Source organism: Lepidochelys kempii, chromosome 10 (genome assembly GCF_965140265.1).
Source record: "Lepidochelys kempii isolate rLepKem1 chromosome 10, rLepKem1.hap2, whole genome shotgun sequence".
In the NCBI taxonomy this organism is placed as follows: Eukaryota; Metazoa; Chordata; order Testudines; family Cheloniidae; genus Lepidochelys; species Lepidochelys kempii.
Window position 1 is genome coordinate 43,579,335 of NC_133265.1, and position 21,096 is coordinate 43,600,430.

The window sequence follows — 21,096 nt, forward strand, 5'->3', positions numbered from 1 at the left end:
CCAGCCATGAGTGAAGCTTTCACTCTTCCCTTCACAAATATTATGGCGCGTACAGCACGCGGCTATAAGCATAGGAATATTGTCATCGGCCAGGTCCAGCATCCCACAGAGGCAGCGCCAGCGGGCCTTTAAATGGCCAAAAGCACACAAAACAGTCATTCTGCACTTGCTCAACCTGTTGTTGAACCGCTCCTTGCTGCTGTCAAGTTGCCCAGTGTATGGCTTCATAAGCCACAGCATTAAGGGATAGGCAGGGTCTCCCAGGACCACAGTGGGCATTTCTACTTCCCCTACGGTGATCTTCTGGTCTGGAAAGGAAATCCCTGCTTGTAGCTTCCTGAACAGGCCAGTGTTCCGAAAGGTGCGTGCATCATGCACCTTTCCAGACCAGCCTGCCTTAATGTCTGTGAAACGCCCACGGTGATCCACAAGCGCCTGGAAAACCATTGAGAAATAACCCTGGCGATTAATGTACTAGTTGGTTAGGTGGTCTGGGGCCAGAACTGGAATATGTGTGCTATCGCTGCCTCCACAGTTAGGGAAGCCCATTTGTGCAAAGCCATCTACAATGTCACGCACATTGCCCGGTATCATGGTCTTTTGGAGCAGGATGCAATTAATGGCCCTGCAGACTTCCATCAACACGAATCCAATGGTAGACTTTCCCACTCTGAACTGGTTTACGACCGATTGGTAGCAATCTGAAGTAGCCAGCTTCCACAGTGCAATCGCCACACGCTTCTCCGACAGCAGGGCAGCTCTCATTCTCATGTCCTTGCGCCGCAGCGCTGGGGCGAGCTCATCACACAGTCTTATGAAAGTGGCTTTCCTCATCCGAAAGTTCTGCAGCCACTGCTCGTCATCCCAAACGCGCATCATGATGTGATCCGAGCACTCTGTGCTTATTTCCCAAGCCCACAAGTAGCATTCCACTGTGGTCAGCACCTCTGTGAATGCCACAAGCAATCTCATGTTGTAGCTAGTACACGTGGCGAGATCAATGTTACATTCCTCTTGCCTCTGTAGTTTAAGGAATAACTCCACTGTCACTAGTGATGTGTTGGTCAGCACGAGCAGTATACTGGTCAACAATTCGGGATCCATTCCTGTAGCCCCAAGAGGCAGGGCACACAGTACACAAACCATTGAAAGATGGCGCCAAATATGGACGGAAGCACAGAGATTGCTGGGAGGCGAAGCAATGCATCGCGGGGCATTGAGACAGGACCCAGGATGCCCCGCGACCCCCTCCACTTTCCCACAACTCTGAGCGGCAGAAGCAGAAGAGGTGCTCTGTGGGATAGCTGCCCAGAGTGCACTGCTCCGAATAATGCTGCACGTGCTGCAAGTGTGAACACGCTATTGCGCAGGCAGCTGACAGTGTGAACACACAGCAGTGGTTTCCCTTCAACACTCTCTGAGCGGCACTGCAACTCCCGGCGCTGTAACTCTGCCAGTGTAGACATGCCCTCTCTCACCAGCAGATGTTGGTCCAATAAAAAATATTATCTCCCCCACCTTGTCTCTGCAATATCCTGGGACCAGCATGGCTGCAACTACACTGCATACAATCATGACCGTGATGCACAGGTAATAGACAATGTCGGGAGGCATTAGTACCCTGCAGTGGAACCTTCACTATCCTTCTAGGGCAGTGTGATCAACAGTGCATTGGAAGAGTGTATTGGAGAGGCAGGAGGGCTCCTAGTGGTTACTCTGGGGGTAAAAGTCACCAGTCCCAAGTTGGTTTCCTCACACAAGGAGTCATGCTGGACTCTTGGCTCTCACTGCTTTGGGTCAGGGAGGCTGGTAGATATCAAGCAGTGTAATAATAATAGTTGGGAAGCACTGTGCAAACGTATTAATCCTCCATGCATGCTAAGAAGGAAGAGTTCCTCTCCTCTCTGCCACTCCTTCCCCACTCACAGACTCACGCCTCCGCATCACACACATGCCTGCAAACTCATACACAGGAGAGCACGTGCTTGCATTTGGAAGCTCAGTCACGCTACTCTCTGCACCCACAGTCCCTTACGCTCCTGCACATTCGTGCATCATATTCACAGTCATGCTCCATACGCAGATCCACACACCAACCCCTGCCCACGTACTCTCAGAAAAACTTATACATGCCTCATCTGTGTTGGCTAAAGTTGAGCTGGAAACTGGAGGGAAAGAAAGGTGATAATATGTAATATAATAATATTTATAATATATAGTCTGGGAGCCTTCCAATTCCATTGTTCCCCCAGAGGGTTTCCAGTTTAGAGTCCCAGCACATTTCTCACCACAGCTCATCTACAAAGCTCATCCAGATATATTCATTACACACAGGTTTTGGCGAGAACACTAGTAGCAACAATGGCTTTTTGTCTTTCCCTGGCATTTCTAGCACATCAGGTATCTGGAACTGTGCAACTGTCTCAGTGATAATGAATCCTTTCGTTGCTGGGTTAAAATGTGCAAAGCATGTATTTTAAGATGTAGCACTGCATTCATTTCAGTGTTAGGCTTCCCAGAAGAACTCACTGTAACAGCTCGGAATAGTTGCGCTCTGGAGAAGGTAAAGAAAGCCATTACGGAGCGTGGTGTGTTGGGCTCCCAAATTGCAGCCCTGTCACAATGGGTTAAGTCTCACACTTCCTTGCCACTGCAGAATTCACTTGCTCTCTTTGTGGCTAGAGCTTTAGCATCACCCTGGTTCACCTGCCCCACCCCTTACAGTTCTCTCCCAGCCAGGCCCCAGCAGGAAATTGCATTGCGATAACTGAAAATGCTGTCAGCTCTTTGGGGCAGAGACCGTAGCTATGATTGGTGTTTCCACAGCTTCTGGTCCACACCTGAGGCACCTAGGCGTGACAGTGATAGATACACCCCTCTGTCCCACATTTTAAACAGCTGCTCTTAAAGAAACGTGTATTTTCTCCAGATACCGTCCTCCAGGGTTCTTGCTCCATCAGCCCTTCGGGTCATCATTTGGGCTCATGTTTTTCTAGTGTTCTGAGGAACCCCCCTCTCACCCTCATGCTCCGGCACCTCTACGGTTTGGCGCCTCAGCACCTCAGTACTGGCACCTAGTGTCCTGGCACCTGGGCTTTGTTAATGGCCCCGCGCCTGGCTTGGTGCTTCAGTGCATTGTGTTACGGTAGGTGGCGTCCCCCTGGGCACCAGATACATCTAGTCTTTGGTGCCCATCTCGGTGTGCAGAGACCTGTGGTTCAGCACCTGGTGTCTCCCTCGACCCACCTCAGCAGCCGCATTGGTGTCTCAGGTAGTATCACGTCAGGGCCCCACCATTCTCCTCAGCACTCTGACCCCTTCCTGCAGGATTTCCCTTTGGGGACCCTGGAAATGGGGTTCTTTGTCACTTACCCGAAAAAACAAAACAAGCACCTGAGCTGCTGCTCCTGGCACCAAGCAAAGCGTGCATTAGCAGGGCACTGCGCCAGCCACTGTGCCCCTCCAGGAGGTCTCTTAGAATGTGGCCCTAGGCTTCCTGGCTGCTGGGATCCCCTCTGGCAGCAGGAAGGGGTGGAAAGAGAGTGTGGAGTGCTGCAGTCAGGCCCAGCAGCCCCTTTACTTGCCCTGCCTAACACCAGCCTCACTTCCTCCCTCCCCTGGCTGTCTGACTGAAAGCTGGAGCCCGTCCAGGCATAGGCGCTGACTTGCCCTCTCCCTGGTGGGTGCTCAACTCCCGCCCCCTGCCCCTGGCCCAGCCTCTTCCTGCCCCTGCACCTCCCCTATTCCACCCCTTCCCCAAAGTCCCTGCCCGTACCCTGCCTCTTCTCCACCTCCTCCCCTGAGTGCACTGCGTCCCCGCTCCTCCCCCTCCCTCCTGGAAAGCCCTAAGCGCCGCCAAACATCTGTTAGGCAGCTAGGGGGCAGGAAGCGCTGGGAGGGAGGGGGAGGAGCGGGGACGTGGCACGCTCAGGTGCGGGAGGGGAGAAGGAGGCGAGGAGAGGGAAGCTTGGCTGCCAGTGGGTGCAGAGTACCCACTAATTTTTCCCCAGGGGTGCTCCAGCCCCAGAGCATCCACGGAGTCAGCGCCTATGCATCCAGGTGCCTCTGGCAGATATCTTACTCGCTCGCTCATTAGTGGAAGGTTGGCCAGGGTCTCTGGAGCCCCTAGTGTCAGGTTCATGCAGGGCTTGACACTTTTGAGTCCTCACTCCACCCAGTTAAAAAGTCTTGTGAAACACCAGATATTAATGTGATCTCAGCAGAGCTGACCCAAGTCCCAAGTTCCTGTGTGGTTCTGTGTTTCACATGGAAAGTTGTGGTGTCACTGGTAATGGGCTTCAGTGCCCATCATGGGTGCTTCAGGCCCTATTGACTGATCCATCTGACCCCATGTTTTGCAAACATAGGCACCCCTTGTTACATAGGCCTCTGAACTTAATTGGGGGTGTCCTGGTCAAGAAGAACTTGCAGGCTGCAATCCAGCCTTGGAGACTACAATTCCCATGATGCTTAGAGGAAGAGACAGACTTCTGCTTCCAAGGGTGAGGCCCTGGAGCCTTGATTTTGGACTCGGAGGCAGATGTGCTTTGTGGGGAGCTGAGGCTGTGTTACTGGTCCCCTGGCCAGGGATGGCAGGTTGCTTTGTGGAGCTCTGGCCCATCTGGGAGCTGCTGCTGAGAAACTTCCGGGGCTTGGACCAAGGAGGGAGCCAGGCAGGCTATTGCTGGCAGGGGTGCTGGAACAATTTGTGCAGTGGAGGTGCTGTGAGCCATTGAACCAAACTGTAAACCCTGTATATGAAGGAAACCACTTCAAGTCCACCCCCCTCGCCCCTAATTCCAGCACCTATGATTGCTCAGCATCAGTGGAGCTAGAGCAGAGACTGCTGTTGTGCCCAGAGCTGCCTGAGGCTGGCCTGCAGTGACGGCAGTGGAAGGAACCACCGCCTTGTTTGTTGGGGCAGTGTGTGAAGGGGAAGCGGGACAGCAAAGAGACTTCAGTGTGAGAATAGACTAAATGGTCTTATTGGCTGGCCAGGATCCAGGTTACTGCCCCCTGGTTCTAACAGCTCCCATCCTCAGGGGCTGTGCAGCTTGGAATGATCCCAGGTTAGATTCACTCTGCCCCATGTTGCCTTGGCTGGACTGCGTTACTTGATCCACAGAGCTTTCCTGGCCCCGTCTTCACGATCTTTAAATGCGCCCACACATTAATGAATTTAAGAGGTCTGAAATTAAGAGGAGTTCCCCACTCTGGGGTGGGGTAACTGGTGGCAGTGTAAAGGTAGTGAGTTGGTTACGTTTTATTCATTATTCTAAACAGCATTCATCAGCTGACTTAAAGCGATTGTGACATTTTAATTGTTCTCAGTCTGTTATAGTGTGTTTTTCTAAATTGTGCAGTGAAGGGGTGCTAACTCTAGTGTAAGCAGGTATTGTTTGCGGAGAGTGTATAATTGCTAAATTTGTTAGTCTCTAAGGTGCCACAAGTCCTCCTTTTCTTTTTGCGGATACAGACTAACATGGTTGCTACTCTGAAACCTGCTATTTTTGGGTTAGCCCCATTGCATAGATTAGCTCAGGTTTATTCCTGGAGGCTCCCCAGGCACCCCAGTGGGTGTGTGCAGGGCCCAGCCAGGATTAATTTTGTTACAAGTAAAAGGACTGCAGCAGAGGGGTGGATCTAGGATTCCCACCTAGCCACCACCACCACTGGGATACTCAGGATCTCATTCACTGTTGACAGCATCAGGCAGCCAGAGAGGTGTTGCCTGCTCCTGATAACCCAGGGAGAAAAGGAGGGGTTACATTTTGGAGGCACCATTGGGATCCTTCTGCCACCCCCAAATTCTCCAGCAAGAAACCTTTTATATCTATTTTATGCTATTGTAGTTCTGCCTGTTTTCCTGAACCCTTCTGGACTTTAGCTAAAGTCCTGGTGTAAAGAGATCGGCGTGCCACCCAGTCGAGCCCTTATACTGGGTAAGGTGCTACTGTCTGTCAGTTGTTGGGAACTGTGAAAATCTTCGGGAAGACCATGATTTTTACTGTTGCCAAGGTGACTCTAGCACCCAGACTGTGGCTGTATTGGTGAGAGCAGCTGCTGACTTGGACCCACTGTGTGTACCCCAGGAAGTTGGGATTGTGGGTGAAATTGGCCCCTGGCCTGTGTTTCTGCCTGGGAGTGCCCAAAAAAGGAGACTACACTAGTTGGGACTGCTGATTTTGCAGCTAAATTGAAGGCTTTACTGAAAGATGGGATGGCCATCGTTACACCAGCATCTGTTACGAATGAGCGTCTGATAACTGCACTAGGACAATTGGTGGAAGGTTGTACTCGGCCACTTTGTGAGGGAGCTGGGTACTGTAGCTGAGTTTCTTCTCAGGATAAAACCTACTCCTGCTGGAGAGGGGCAAAGAGTCATGTGGCACCTTATAGACTAACAGATATATTGGAACATAAGCTTTCGTGGGTGAATACCCACTTCACCGGATGGATGTAGTAGAAATTTCCAGAGGCAGATATCTTCTCCTAACATGAGTGGGATGTGGGCTGTGCAGAAAATACTCAGTGTGAAATCCATCTGATCATAGGTGCCGACTCCGTGGGTGCTCCAGGGCTGGAGCACCCACGGGGAAAAACTGGTGGGTGTTCTGCACCCCACCAGCAGCTCCCCAACCTGCCCCAGCTCACCTCCGCCTCCTCCCCTGAGCGCTCCGCTGCATCGTGCTTCTCCCCCTCTCTCTCAGTGCTTGCACAGCGAAACAGCTGTTTCACACAGCAAGTGCTGGGAGGGGGGTGGGAGGAGGAGGAATGCGGCATGCTCGGGGAAGAGGCAGGTCTGGGGCAGGGATTTGGGGAGGGGTCCAATAGGGACATGGAGAGAGCGGAGTTGGGGCAGGGCCAGGGGCAGGGGGGTGCGAGCACTCACCAGCGCCAAGGAAAGTTGGCACCTGTGTGTCTGACTCTTGACCTTTTCGAGAACAAGCTCCTTGCCTAGCTCTGGCTGTTGTGGAAAATGTTCAGAGACACCTACATCACTTGATGGCTGCTGGAGTAATTTCTGAGTCAGAAAGTCCGTATGCCTCCCCAGTTGTTGTGGTGAGGAAGAGGAATAGGTTTGTCAGAATGTGTGTAGATTATAGACCTCTAAATAGGTGAACCATACCAAATCAAAGGCTGAGGACTGAGGACATCCTTAACTGCTTACATGGAAGTAAATGGCTCACTGTATTACATCTTCGTAGCGGATATAACCTAATACCTATGAACAAGGTGGATAAAGAGAAAACTGTGTTTATCTGTCCACCCAGATTTACCAATTTAAGAGAATGCCCCAAGGCATTTGTGGGGCTTGTATTATCTTTCAAAATTAATGGAGTGAACAGTTGGAGACGTGAATCTCCAGGAGTTACTTGTCTACTTAGGTGACCTAGTTGTTTCTGGGCAGAGTCCTGAAGAATATGAAGAGCAGTTCCTGAAAGTCCTTGATCGTTTGAGAGAGGAAGTCTTGAAACTGTCCTTGGACAAGTGTAAGTTTTTCCATCATTCAGTCTCCTATGTGGGACACATAGTGTCCGAGCAAGGTATTGCCACAGATCCATCAAAAACTGAGGCTCTCTCCATTTGGCTTAGACCACATAACCTGTCTGCCCTGCATTCTTTTTTGGGGTTCTGTGGTTTCTGTATACACAGTGTGACGTAACCACTGAAAGAGCTGTTGCAGGGCTATGCACCATCACTTTGTGGGAATGGATCAAAATCTAAGTCTATACAACTTGATAAAAGCTATTTCCATCCCTCTGAGCCATTTGGAATGATCAGTGTGAAGTGGCCTTCCAGAAAATTAAGGCATGCCTCACCAATGGTCCCATCTTAGCATTTGCCGATCTTCAGAAGCTCATGTTTTGAATGTAGGCATCAGCCTCGATGGCTTAGGAGCAATACTGTATCAAGAACACCCTGAAGGATTGACGCCATTTACCTTCATCAGCCAGAGCTTGTTGCATACCAAGAAAAACTATCCTGTGCACAAACTTGAATTTCTGGCTTTAAAGTGGGCAATAGTAGACAAGCTGTGTGATTATCTGTACAGGACGAGGTTTGAGGTTCACATGGATAATAATCCTTTGATCTACATTTTAGCAGCAGCCAAACTGGATGCTACTGATCACCGGTGGTTGGCAGCATTGTCCACCTGCAATTTCAGCCAGGATAGTAAGAACTTGGTTGTCCACAAATTGTCTAAACAACCTCATAATGTCCTAGCACCTGAGAATGAATGGGAAGAGGTACCTGACCCAGGGGGTTGCGCATTGTGTCTAGTATCTACAGTTCCTGGGATACTAGCTATGATGTTAACAGCCAGCTCAGACTAGAGCCCTAAGGCAATTCACTGATGTGTGAATATCAAAGAAATATTAAAAGGTCCTGGGGTGTTCAAGCCAATTCATTTGTATGTATAGATTAAAAGGCAATATTAGTGTTATTGTCTTCACTTATCTGTAACTTGTTGATTTACATTATGTATTTGTTAACCCGAGGTTAAAAGGTGTTTTAGTATTTGGATTAGGGCTGTCAAGCAATTTAAAAAAATAATCGCGATTAATCGCACAATTAATTGCACAATTAATCGCACTGTTAAACAATAATGGAATATCATTTATTTAAATATTTTTGGATGTTTTCTACATTTTCAAATGTATTAATTTCAATTACAACACAGGATACAAAGTGTATAGTGCTCACGTTATATTTTTGATTGCAAATATTTGCATGGTAAAAAACAAAAGAAATAGTATATTTTAATTCACTTAATACAAGTACTGTAGTGCAATCTCTTTATCATGAGGGTTGAACTTACAAATGTACAATTATGTGCAAAAAATAACTGCATTCAAAAATAAAAGAATGTAAAACTTTAGAGCCTACAGGTCCACCCAGTCCTACTTCAGGCAATCGCTCAGACAAACAAGTTTGGTTACATTTTCAGGAGATAATGCTGCCCGCTTTTTGTTTACAGTGTCACCTGAAAGTGAGACCAGGCATTCGCATGGCACTGTTATAGGCAGCATCACAAGATGTTTACTTGCCAGATGCGCTAAAGATTCATATGTCCCTTCGTGCCTCATCCACCATTCCAGGGGATGTGTCCATGCTAATGGCGGGTTCTGCTTGATAACAATCCAAAGCAGAGTGGACCAACCCATGTTCATTTTCATCATCTGAGTCAGATGCCACCAGCAGAAGGCTGATCTTCTTTTTTTGTGGTTCAGGTTCTGTAGTTTCCGCATCTGAGTATTGCTCTTTTAAGCCTTCTGAAAGCATGCTCCACGCCTCTCAGATTTTGGAAGGCACTTCAGATTCTTAAACCTTGAGTCGAGTGCTGTAGCTAATTTTAGAAATCTCAAATTGGTACCTTCTTTGCATTTTGTCAAATCTGCTGTGAAAGTGTTCTTAAAATGAACATGTGCTGGGTCATCATCCAAGACTGCTATAACATGGAATATATGGCAGAATGTGGGTAAAACAGAACAGGAGACATACAATTCTCCCCCAAGGAGTTCAGTCACAAATTTAATTAATGAATTATTTTTTTAACAAGCATCATCAGCATGGAAGCACGTCCTCTGGAATGGTGGCCGAAGCATGAAGGGACATACGAATGTTTAGCATATCTGGCACATAAATATCTTGCAACGCCGGCAACAAAAGTGCCATGCAAATGCCTGTTCTCACTTTCAGGTGACATTGTAAATAAGAAGCAGGCAGCAGTATCCCCCACAAATGTAAACAAACTTCTTTGTCTTAGTGATTGGCTGAACAAGAAGTAGGACTGAGTGGACGTGTAGGCTCTAAAGTTTTACTTTGTTTTGTTTCTGAGTGCAGTTATGTAACAAAAAAATCTAGATTTGTAAGTTACATTTTCACGATAAAGAGATTGCACTACAGTACTTGTATGAGGTGAATTGAAAAATACTACAGTAAAAGCTGTTTTATCTGGCACTTCACTAACCGGAAAGCTCTATAAACTGGCATTTCTGATCTTCATTGAAATTCCAGTTTATAGTCCAGTTGGCGTGGGGCCAGCAGGGGGTTGGGGTGCAGGAGGAGGTGTGGAGCGCGGGCTCTGGGAGGGAGTTTGGGTGCGGGATGGGGCTTGGGGCATTGGAGGGAGTGTGGGCTGCTGGATCTGGGGTCCAGTCACGTCGGGCAGCTCCCCGCAAGCAGCAACCTGTCCTGGCTGCTCCTAGGCAGAGGCGCAGCCCCTGCGCTGCCCCGAGCGCTAGCAATGCAGCTCCCATTGGCTTGGAACCACGGCCAATGGGAGCTATGGGAGCAGCACCTGCGGGCAGAGGCTTAGGCAGCGTGCAGAGCTGCCTGCCCCGCCTCCACTTAGGAGCAGCTGGGACAAGTCATCATTTGCGGGGAGCCGCTCAAGGTGAACGGCCCCCACATCTGGCACCCCGCACTCCCTCCCACGCCCCAAGCTGCTGCCCCAAGCCCCTCCTGCACCCAAACTCCCTCCCTCTTAGTTAACCAGCATTTTTCACTAACCAGCACCCTCCATTCCCCCAACATGCAGGACAAAACAGCTTTTACTGTATTTCTTTTATCATTTTTACAGTGCAAATATTTGTAATAAAAAATAATAATATAAAGTGAGCACTGTACACTTTGTATTCTGTGTTGTAATAGAAATCAATATATTTGAAAATGTAGAAAAACATCCACAAATATTTATTAAATTTCAATTGGTATTCTATTGTTTAACAGTGCGATTAATCGCGAATAATTTTTTTAATCACAATTAATTTTTTTGAGTTAATCGCATAAGTTAACCGTGATTAATCAACAGCCCTAGTTGTAACTGATCATTTCACTAGGTATGCACAGACCTTTCCCACTAAATATCAAAAATACTTTGTGCATTATGGGCTGCCCAAACAAATGCACTCTGATCAAGGCCGGGACTTTGAGAGTCATCTACTTCAGGAATTTCAGACTAAGCTAGGTGTAAAAACATCTAGGACAACACCCTGTCACCCACAGGGAGATCCCCAGTCTGAATGCTTTAATCTGACCCTGCTTAATATGTTGGGAACTTGAAATCCCTAGCAGAAATCTAGATGGAGCTAGCACGTTAGCCATATTGTGCATGCTTAAAACTGTATGCAAAATGAGGTCACAGGGTATTCTCCATATTTCATAATGTTAAGATGAGACGCTTGATTACTTGTGAACCTCTTTTTGGGGGGTCTCATCAGATGGATCCTCCCACCTGTTTTACCTTCAGTACGTGGCTACATTAAAAAGAGACTTGCATGCTGTTTATTCGCTTGCTTAGGCTACGGCCGATAAGATAAACCAAGGTAATAAAGACCATTATGATCAGAAGGTGCAATACTATGATCTGCAACTGCGTGATCGAGTTCTTATCAGGAATCTTGGGCTCCCAGGAAAACATAACCTTGCATACTGTTGGGGTTCGCAGCCCTCCATTTTGGAAAGTCAAATGCCTGGGCTACTTGTCTACCAACTAAAGCTGGAAAAGAATGGCGGCCCATTAAAGATCTTGCACCGAAACTGTTTACTTCCTCTGGAGTAATGTGAGAATGGATCCTCCATTGATTACTGAGCCTACCCCTGTACCCTGATCATCTTGCCAGAGGAGAGCGTAACATGGTTACCCCAGTGGCTATGTTTGGTTCCCTATCGGTGACTGATTCTAAGGAGGTTTACTCTGACTATATATCTGTGTATCCTGGACCCTCAAATGTGCCTCCTGAGGCTGTTGTATTGTCACTTGAACCACACCAACCTGAAAGTTTAGCTGAAAAACCTGTTTTTACCTCCAAGAGATGTTTCCAGGGAAGGCTCGGACCCTCTCAGTAGCCTACTTGGCTCTCTTGTGTACACAGGGATCCTGCTACAGATAATTCCCCTCTTCCAGTAGTAATCCTGTGCAGAATGTAGAGCCTAATAAAGTGTTGTTGACTCCTTCTACTGAAGAAGAAGAAGAGCTTGTGCAGCCCTTAAGGAGGTCCCTGCAAGAGATCAGACACCCCTCTGTGGTTAACGTATGATGCAGCTGGAGTTACCAGTGAGGTGTCCAGACCTACTGTGCACCATGGTGTGGCTGTGTACCCTGGCTCTAAAACACCTATCGAGTCAAAAAGGGAGATAGAGCCCTCTAAAGATGGGGACAAGTGTTTTTCATGGCAATGCTCCCCTCAGGTTCGGTGCCTAAATTGTGGCTATTCTAGTGGACATGTACTTTGCCCGGCATTTAATGTTACCCCAGAGAGCAACAGGGATTAAGAATGCATGTATTATTTTTGGGTTGTTTTCTTCCTTGTTCTGGTTCCTTAAAAGGGATATTAAGGGTTTTTCTGGTGGGGGGAGAAGTGTAGGCACTCCATAAGAGGGGCCTTTGAACTTAATTAGGGGGAAAACATGAGTGCTTCAATCCAGCCTTGGAGACTACAACTCCCATGATGCTTAGAGGAAGAGACAGACTTCCGCTTCCAAGGGTGAGGCTGGGGACCCTTGGTTTTCCTTGCTGAGGCAGATGCGCTTTGTGGGGAGCTGAGGCTGTGTTACTGGTCCCCTGGCCAGGGATGGCAGGTTGCTTTGTGGAGCTCTGGCCCAGCTGGGAGCTGATGCTTTGAAACTTCCGGGGCTTGGACCAAGCAGGGAGCCACACAGGCTATCACTGGGCGTCAGGGGAGCCAGGCGTCAGGGGAGCCTGAGGCTGGCCTGCAGTGAAGGCAGTAGGAGGAACCACCCCCTGCACACTGCAGTGGGGCAGTGTGCAGGGGGATGGGACAGTGAAGAGGTTGGGGTTGCTCTGAGTGTGAGAAGAGATGAAATGGTCTTATTGGCTGTCCAGGATCCAGGTTACTGCCCCCTGGTTCTAACAGCTCCCATCTTTAGGGGCTGTGCAACTTGGAATGATCCCAATTTAGATTTGCTCTGCCCCTGGCTGGACTGTGCTACTCGATCCACAGAGCTTTACTGTCCCCGGCTTCAAGATCTTCAAGTGCACCCACGCAAGCATCTAGAACTCTGAAATTAAGACAGAAATAATGGTAAAGGTGGTGGAGTAGCATTGTATATCAATGATGAGGTAGAATGTAAAGAAATAAGAAGCGATGGAATGGATAAGACAGAGCAAAAATCTGAGCAAAAATCACACTGGGGAAGAAAACTACATAGTGCTTGGGGTGTGCTATAGACCTCCGGGATCTAATTTGGATATGGATATAGGCCTCTATAGTGTTTTTAATGAAGTAAATACTAATGGAAAATGCGTGATCATGGGAGATTTTAACTTCCCAGACTGGAGGACAAGTGCTAGTAATAATAATAGGGCTCAGATTTTCCTAGATGCGATAGCTGATGGATTCCTTCATCAAGTAGTTGCTGAACCGGCCACGGGGGTTGCCATTTTAGATTTGGTTTTGGTGAGTAGTGAGGACCTCATAGAAGAAATGGTTGTAGGGGACAGTCTTGGTTCAAGTGATCATGAGCTAATTCAGTTCAAACTGAACGGAAGGATTAACAAAAATAAATCTGCGACTAGGGTTTTTGATTTCAAAAGGGCTGACTTTCAAAAATTAAGGAAATTAGTTAGGGAAGTGGATTGGACTGAAGAACTTGTGGATCTAAAGGCAGAGGAGGCCTGGAATTACTTCAAGTCAAAGTTGCAGAAACTATCAGAAGCCTGCATCCCAAGACAGGCGAAAAAATTCATAGGCAGGAGTTGTAGACCAAGCTGGATGAGCAAGCATCTCAGAGAGGTGATTAAGAACAAGCAGAAAGCCTACAAGGAGTGGAAGATGGGAGGGAACTGCAAGGAAAGCTACCTTATTGAGGTCAGAACATGTAGTGATAAAGTGAGAAAGGCTAAAAGTCAAGTAGAGTTGGACCTTGCAAAGGGAATTAAAACCAATAGTAAAAGGTTCTATAGCCATATAAATAAGAAGAAAACAAAGAAAGAAGACTTGAGACCGCTAAACACTGAGGATAGAGTAGAGATTAAGGATAATCGAGGCATGGCCCAATATCTAAACAAATACTTTGCCTCAGTCTTTAATAACAGGTTTATTTCTCCCCCCCACCCCCTACCCCCCACTGCTCTTCGGAGGTTCCTGTTAACTGCTGGAAATGGCCCACCTTGATTATCACTACAAAAGGTTTTCTCTCCCCCCCCCCCACCCCCAGCTCTCCTGCTGGTAATAGCTCATCTTAAGTGATAACTCTCCTTACAATGTGTATGATAACACCCATTTTTTCATGTTCTGTGTGTATATAAATCTCCTCACTGTATTTTCCACTGAATGCATCCAATGAAGTGAGCTGTAGCTCACGAAAGCTTATGCTCAAATAAATTGGTTAGTCTCTAAGATGCCACTAGTACTCCTTTTCTTTCAGTCTTTAATAAGGCTAATGAGGATCTTAGGGATATTGGTAGCATGACAAATGGGAATGAGGATATGGAGGTATATATTACCATATCTGAGATAGAAGCGAAACTCGAACTGTTTAATGGGACTAAATCGGGGGGGGGGGCCCAGATAATCTTCATCCAAGAATATTAAAGGAATTTGCACATGAAATTGCAAGCCCATTAGCAAGAATTTTTAATGAATCTGTAAACTCAGGGGTTGTACAATATGACTGGAGAATTGCTAACATAGTTCCTATTTTTAAGAAAGGGAAAAAAAGTGATCTGGGTAACTACAGGCCTGTTAATCTGACATCTGTAGTATGCAAGGTCTTGGAAAAAATTTTGAAGGAGAAAGTAGTTAAGGACATTGAGGTCAATGGTAATTGGGACAAAATACAACATGGTTTTACAAAAGGTAGATCGTGCCAAGCCAACCTGATCTCCTTCTTTCAGAAAGTAACAGATTTTTTAGACAAAGGAAACGCAGTGGATCTAATTTACCTAGATTTCAGTAAGGCATTTGATACGGTGCCACATGGGGAATTATTAGTTAAATTGGAAAAGATGAGGATCAATATGAAAATTGAAAGGTGGATAAGGAATTGGTTAAAAGGGAGACTACAGCGGGTCATACTGAAAGGTGAACTGTCAGGCTGGAGGGAAGTTACCAGTGGAGTTCCTCAGGGATCGGTTTTGGGACCAATCTTATTTAATCTTTTTATTACTAACCTCGGTACAAAAAGTGGGAGTGTGCTAATAGAGTTTGTGGATGATACAAAGCTGGGAGGTATTGCCAATTTAGAGAAGGACCGGGATATCATACAGGAGGATCTGGATGACCTTTTAAACTGGAGTAATAGTAATAGGACGAAATTTAATAGTGAGAAGTATAAGATCATGCATTTAGGGATTAATAACAAGAATTTTAGTTATAAGCTGGGGACACATCAATTAGAAGTAACAGAGGAGGAGAAGGACCTTGGAGTATTGGTTGACCACAGGATGACTATGAGCCGCCAATGTGATATGGCCGTGAAAAAAGCTAATGCGGTCTTGGGATGCATCAGGTGAGGTATTTCCAGTACAGATAAGGAGGTGTTAGTACCGTTATACAAGGCACTGGTGAGACTTCACGTGGAATACTATGTGCAGTTCTGGTCTCCCATGTTTAAGAAGGATGAATTCAAATTGGAACAGGTACAGAGAAGGGCTACTAGGATGATCGGAGAAATGGAAAACCTGTGTTATGAAAGGAAACTCAAGGAGCTTGGCTTGTTTAGCCTAACCAAAAGAAGGTTATGGGGAGATATGATTCCTCTCTTTAAATATATCAGAGGGATAAATACCGGAGAGGGAGAGGAATTATTTAAGCTCAGTACCAATGTGGACACAAGAACAAATGGATATAAACTGGCCATCAGGAAGTTTAGACTTGAAATTAGATGAAGGTTTCTAACCATCAGAGGTGTGAAGTTCTGGAATAGCCTTCCAAGGGAAGCAGTGAGGGCAAAAGATCTATCTGGCTTCAAGATTAAACTCAATAAGTTTATGGAGGAGATGATATGATGGGATAACATGATTTTGGCAATTAATTGATCTTTAAATATTCATGGTAAATAGGCCCAATGGCCTGTGATGGGATGTTAGATGGTGTGGGATCTGAGTTACTACAGAGAATTCTTTCCTGGGTATCTGGCTGGTGAATCTTGCCCATATGTTCAGGGTTCAACTGATCGGCATATCTGGGATCGGGAAGGAATTTTCCTCCAGGGCAGATTGGAAGAGGGGGGAGGGATAGCTCAGTGGTTTGAGCATTGGCCTGCTAAACCCAGGGTTGTGAGTTCAATCCTCGAGGGGGCCATTTTAGGGATCTGGTGCAAAAATTGGGGATTGATCCTGCTTGAGCAGGGGGTTGGACTAGATGACATCCTGAGGTCCCTTCCAACCTTGATATTCTATGATTCTATGAAGAGGCCCTGGGGGTTTTTCGCCTTCCTCTGTAGTATGGGGCACGGGTCACTTGCTGGAGGATTCTCTGCACCTTGAAGTCTTTAAACCATGATTTGAGGACTTCAATAGCTCAGACATAGGTGAGAGGTTTATCGCAGGAGTGGGTGGGTGAGATTATGTGGCCTGCATTGTGCAGGAGGTCAGACTAGATGATCCTGATGGTCTCTTCTGACCTTGATATCTATGAATCTAAGAGGAGTGCCCCACTCTGGTCAACTTACTACGTTTACACTGCCACCAGTTACCCCACCCCAGAGTGGGGCACTCCTTTTAATTCACTACTCTAAATAGCATTTAATAATTGACTTCTTGTGGAGCACCCCCAGTGACTTAAAGTGATTGGTAGTGTGACAAGGTGGGTGAGGTGATGTCTTTTGCTGGATCAACTTCTGTTGGTAAAAGACAAGCTTTCCAGCTACACAGGGCTCTTCTTCAGGTCTGGGAAAGGTCTCTCTCGCCAACAGAAGCTGGTCCAATAAAATAAATTACTTCACTCACCTTGTGTCTCTAATCTCCTGGGACCAACGCTGCATACATTAAAGTGGCTGTGACATTTTAATTATTCTGAATCTGTTATAGCATGTTTTTCTAAATTGTGCAGTGAGGGGGTGCTAACTCTAGTCTAAGCAGATATTGATTGCAGAGAGTGTATAATTCCTATTTTTGGGTTAGCCCCATTGCATAGATTAGCTCAGGTTTACTCCTGGAGGCTCCCCAGGCACCCCAGTGGCTGTGTGCAGGCCCCAACCAGGATTAATTTTGTTACAAGTAAAAGGACTGCAGCAGAGGGGTGAACTGAGGATTCCCATCTAGCCACAATCACCACTGGGGTACTCAGGATCTCTCTCACAGTTGACAACATCAGATGCCCAGATGAGCATTGCCTGCTTCCCCAGAAACCTGGGAAGGAAGGGAGGTTACATAAAGCTCAGGTGGTGCTGTGGACTCACCCAGGATTCCTTTCCAAGGTGGTGTGGGAGATCTGCTGTTAATGAGCTGTGCTAACATGGTTCACACACTCGCAGGTTCCCCCTGGAAAGGCCTTTCTCCGTAAGCTCTCTGTGAAAAGGATTGACTTGAGCAGACCTAAAAACCTTTGAACATTCATCTGACTGTTTCATCTGACACCAAGTGGCTGAGCCATGCTCTTCTTGAGAGGACTGTATGTAAATGCATGTCTGATCAGGCCTCACCTTGCTGTGGCCAGGCTGTCCTGGAATTAGAAGGCCATGTTAAGGCACACACGGACTGAGACAAGGGGACCCTCACAGTCTGCCTCAGGGAAGTTTCCATTATTGACATCTGCTGAGCAGCTGCATGGTCTCCTCAGCATGCTCACAAATCATCATGGCTTGGATTCAGCCTGCAGGTGGGAATCCGGTTTCAGTGCCTGAGCCTACCTAATCCAGAACTGGGTTCTAAGGTAGGGAGTCCAAACCCTCTCACCCCAAAAGGTTTCATTTCCATTTAGTATCTCTCTCATTTCAATAGACCATTTTTTCCCAGGCTACCCATGGAATTGATAATGTTGGGAGGGATTTTATTGTTACCACAGTTAGACAGGTAACTGGACAGAGCTATGTGAGAACCCTCTCTGTTCGCTCTGTTGGCTTGGGCCTGGCAGTTGCTGCCTGTTGTGACTAAGCTCTCGTTTTCTCTCTTGGAACATCTTTCAAGTTTCTTCTCCAAGAGCGAGATTCTTGGTGGTTGGTATCTTTCGAGAAGGAGAAATTGCAGACCTGTAATTCTGCTTCGTTGCGCCTATGATTCCGACCAAAGTCTCCCCTCCCCTCAGAGCTGGGGGGCTCCCTTTGCAGGGGGTGTTGATTTTGCACTTTTATTTTATTTTGTCTTGTGAGGTGTGATTGATTGGCTTGTTCCTTTGGGAGCTTCGCCTCCTGCACAATCAGCCCTGACCACTTCCTCCAAAGGCAGCATTTCAGCTCAGCAGGAGGGCATGTGACAGATAATAAGAGCTCTGTTACCACCACTCGTAAGGGTTAAAACCTTTCAGAGCCTGGGGAGTTACAGCACTCTGGTACTAGGTGATGAGACCCTGCAGTGAGAGGCAGAAGTTCAGGTAAGTCATTTCCCTTTCCATGCTACACTGTTGCAATGCTGGATTTTTCTCTGTTACTGATTGTGATTTAGCCCAACAGGCGAGGTTCATGGCTGTGAAATTCCTGGAGGGGCACCTACTTGTCATACATGCTACCTTTAGTCTTTCCTGCACTGGGTTTTCAGTACTCTGTGTGAGTAGTATGGTCTGTTTTCCTCTGGATTCTCATGTGGTTGTCAGTGTCCAGAGCTCTTTATGCTCATATAATCATTTATCTTGCAAGTGGGGACATTAGTTTCTCCTTCCTGCCAGTTTATCTTTTCCATGGCTCTGCTGTCTGTGAAAAGCACCAGACTAACCGCCCTGGACATTGGTATGTTCCATGAATCCACGGAAGGGCTGGGGGGGAGACGTGGGCAGCGGCAGGGCAAGCGTAGGTTCACACACACGGCTCCCTTCGTCTACACGTTGGCAGCATGCTTTAGGTCTGACCTGTGACCTTTATAAAAGGTACACCCACCTTGTCTCTCCAACAATAACCCCAGAGCATAAGAAGCTGGGTCACTCTGCAGGCCTATTCAGTTCTCTGCTCAGCCTGCCATGAAAGGTGCCAGTTGTGATGTTCACTGAGGAGATGGTACACCAGATGAGAAAAACTTACAGCTGCTATTGACTTGGGCAGCATTTGAATGAATGCCGTAGAGGTGACAGACTCCAGTTCCAATAGCCTATCCCCTAATCCCTCTAGCGCCTATCTTGGACTTAATAATTCTTGGTACAAGTTGGTCATCAATGTTAGACATAACCAGCATGATAATATGCAGTCTTGCCTCCTTCTTGTTCCGAAGAGGATTGCTGCTGCTCTTGCTGTTCTTGTGGTGTATGGCGTGGTTGTGGTGTATGGCACCACCCCTTAGATGTGTACATCTGACGGCCCTGGTTTGTTTTTTGTCTTGGCAACCCACACCTACTCTTTCCTGCTGAAGGCTCACATTCAGATGGTCAAACAGAACTGCCCCACCCTACCAGTGTCAGCATGTCACAACGCAAGCATTGCTTTCGTAGTACGCTGTCTCACAAACATCGGCCGTCTTCAGGCAAATAACGTAGGGTGATGACGTTGCATCTTCCCCCAAGTGAATGCAGGACACTGGCAATGTCCTGCCACCTTACAATCAAAATTGTTACTGCCCCACACAACTCAGCAAGCTTATTCTGAGGACGCACATTCATACTATATTCAGTGTGAGCTCTGATGGGACCTTGCACAAATGCCACCTTGTGGCTGGAGCGCTGTTTGGTGGTTAAAACAAAGGAGTGTAGGAAGGGGATGTGGGTTCTACTCCCAGCTCTGACAGTGGCTTGCTGCATGACCTTGGCTGAGACACTGCCCCTCTTTCCACACACACACGTGCATCAAATGACACCCATACTCACTAACTCACACTGGCATGCAGATGAGGCTTCATTCAATAGTGGCTGTGAAGCGCGTTGAGATCCTAGGCTGGAAGGTGCTGGGAAGATCATTACTGACACCAATAAGTGCTGCAATTCTCATAACCTTACCACCACTGCTGTTGCTTCTGTCCTCCTCCTACCCCCAGCCCTGCTCCATTAATGGCTGCTGCTGCTCCACGGTGCCTCTCCCTGATGCTCAAAGGAAAGGAGGAAAGTATTACAGAGTTGCCCCCTGCCATCCGTGGAAAGGAAAGTATCCATTCCCTCAATGTGCCCCCTTTCCAGGATGTGAAAATGGTACGTTCAATTAAAATGCCCTCCTGCCGGGACTGGCTGCCAGTTCCCAGGAGATGCAGGGACAAATGGAGCTGCCATGCACACTGGAACGCTGCAGCTTATTATTGTATGTTACTTTTTTATTGCAGCAGATGTTAGCAAGAAGAGAAAAAAATACAACAATAGGTGACAGGAGAAGCCTTTCAAATATACAATACCACCACATCAGCCTCTTGTGAGTAAGGTTGACGCTTCAGGCAGTTGTAGGCACCACGTGCTGTATCTCAGAGATCCTGGATTTAGCTGAGGTCTTTTGCCAGCCAAGTGGGGAACTGGGAGGATGCTTTGCGGGGACTCTTTTAAATGCTGGAGAAGTTGGTGGTTGGTTTGGAGACTGTACTCTTGGCGAAAGGCTGGGTGTCTTTAATGTGGACGCTTGGGTTGATGTCAAGCATGGCGAAGCCCAGCAAAGATTGGAGCTGGTTAAGTGAACATGCAGGAAGGGCAGTGTTAGCAAAGGGAAAACTGCAACAGAGTCCACAGCAGAGATTAGGACAAAATTAGTTTCCAGGAGCCTGATTCTTCACTGCTTTGTACCCTGTGTTGTCACTGTTCCTTTGCAAACTGGTTGCAAAATGCTGCAGGATCTAAGTGGCTAATCTAACTGTACACCCGCTTTGCACAGCTGTAAATGACAACCCAGGATGCAAGGCAGAGAAACAGGTCCCAGATCTCAAATTCTCAGGAAATTCAGAGATTTACCTCTCCTGGGTTTTGTTGAGACCACTATAAAAATACAAAATTCATACACAGGTTTGAATTCCAAATCCTCCCGTAAATTGGGGTGAGACGATTGGTGCCGCCCCATACTGGAGGGGCA

At 47.2% G+C, this 21,096-nt stretch overlaps 1 protein-coding gene across 10 annotated transcripts in view; it reads left to right on the forward strand.

Moving 5' to 3' along the window:
* The window catches only part of CELF6 (CUGBP Elav-like family member 6), a 235,746-nt gene that overhangs the window by 180,159 nt on the left and 34,491 nt on the right, over positions 1–21,096 (forward strand). The window lies entirely within an intron of this gene.